This window comes from Echinops telfairi, unplaced genomic scaffold, assembly GCF_000313985.2.
Source record: "Echinops telfairi isolate 266 unplaced genomic scaffold, ASM31398v2 ScPeMD7_18;HRSCAF=68, whole genome shotgun sequence".
Lineage (NCBI taxonomy): Eukaryota > Metazoa > Chordata > Mammalia > Afrosoricida > Tenrecidae > Echinops > Echinops telfairi.
In genome coordinates, this window is record NW_022103915.1 from 55986149 (window position 1) to 55988187 (window position 2039).

Below are 2039 nucleotides of genomic sequence, written 5' to 3' on the forward strand. Positions count from 1 at the left end.
AAAAAAAAAAAGAAAGAAAGAGCAGAATTAAAATCGTTAATGATAGGTTGGGTAGGCACTAATTATCTCTGCCTCCTGAGTAATAATCAGGGTGGAAGAATTTTCCGCAGCCTACATTATCCAAGAGCTTTATCAGCTAGCCAGGTAAGAGATTCTGAAACAGTCTTTACATTGTTCATTCCATTAGAGGTGACACACAGTTAAATTCCTGGGGTTGGTTTTAGGAGAAAATAAACAGGAAGATTCAGGTGTTGTTGTTTACTGCTACTTGAGTTCTTAAAGGAAAACATTCTGGGATAAATTCAAATCCGGGGGTACTTCACGGGTCCACAGCCAAGCCTGAGGGTAAATAATGATTTGGGTTTTTTTCCTCAAGAGGAAGTCCAACAGGAAAAGCAGAAAAGTTACGTGAGAAGGCAGACAGATTTCCTGCTGGAAAGGAGAGCCCGTGCCTGGGGAATGGCGAGGGTAGGCATAAGTCAACCACCCCGGTAAATAAACAGGGACTGGCTTTTCAGTCCCAAGAGACCACTAAGGGCTTCAATTCTGGGCTTTCCTGGCTGCTACTCTCCATTGGAATTAAGCTAGTAAATACTCTTTGTGTAGATGCCAAAGGCAGCCCTGCCGGTCACCTCATTTCCTTGGCTGAGTCCTTCCCGTCCTTGCCCGAGTCTCTGTGTACTCTCAGCACAGCTTGAAATTAGTGTGTGGATTCATCTTTGCCTTCAGTTTAGTTTTTAAACCAATAGAAAGAGACCCCCAGGGACTTGGAGGAGCTTGGGAGCTGGGCTGCTCTGACAAGGATGTCAGCTAGCCTCAGGGGGGTCTTCCTCATCTTCACACCGACTGGCTTTGCAAGGCCTGGAAGGACTGGCCCTGAGAGAGGACTTTTAAAATAATAATGTGTAGTGTGAGATGAGATCACAGATATGAAAGCATTTCTTTGAAGTTAAAAATAAAATGAGCTAATTCACCCTGCCGATGCGCAGTATTGCTGTTATTTATTAATGAAGATACGGTGATCCTCTCTCCCGCTGTCCAACTCCTAGGCATATTTACCGCGTTCCCTTGATAAGACCATCACTGGCCTTCTGGCTTCTCAACTACCAGGGAAGTTTAATGACTAACAAACGCTAATGCATACCTACCCCAGTGGACCTCGCAGTCAGTGCAGCCAGCCATTCTCCTCCCCCACCAAGCCCAGGGAATGAAAAATTGATGTTAGCAGATTTCCTCCTCCCTTACCAGTGAGAGACAAAGGAATGGGGGGCAGGGGTGGGTGGGGGATGCTCTTCTTTCTGCCTGCTGCGTATCAAAAAAGATGGGAACTCCCAAAGGCGCCCTCCCAACCCAGCAAGCAAATTACTTAGCAAACCCCAGCTCATGAGTACACAGGGGAGGGTTGAGTCGCGCGTTGCAGCGTACTAGTGACACAATGTCTAAGCAGATTCTCACATTTGGCGTTCAAACCTGTAGTCTTGGCCTATAGAAATCAAGAATCCTTTTGGTGTCTGGTGCCATTTGCCAGGTTTGCAATAAAGTGTCCTGCAAACCGGGTTGTAGGTGCAGCCCAGCATGTAGCATAACACCTGTCACAACGCAGGTGTTCAGGATTCTGTAAAATGAAGTGCTTGAAAAACTTGATTCTGTACAACAGCAGGTCCATCCAGCACCACAAGATGCCTGACTTCTCATCGCAGACCTCTGGTATCGTGCGATTCGCATCTATAAACGGCCCCATGTGTGTGCACTCCGGCACAGCTTAAATCATTGTGCTTTTATCATCTCTGCCTTTCTGGGCAAGCAAAGGGGCTGGGAGATGTATGGGAAAGGCCTGTTGTCGACTCCACCGCCCTGTTTTCACCTCGGTAACCTACAGACAGGTTCTGAGATTCATAGCCATCCTGCCCATATGTAAAGTTGGGATTCCACCGAGCCTACCTTTGACCCATGCAATCCTTTTCTTGTGCAATCCCAGTGAGCAAGCATTCGTGAAATGCCAACTGTCCTTATGACACTGTGCTAGGTACTAGAGAGGG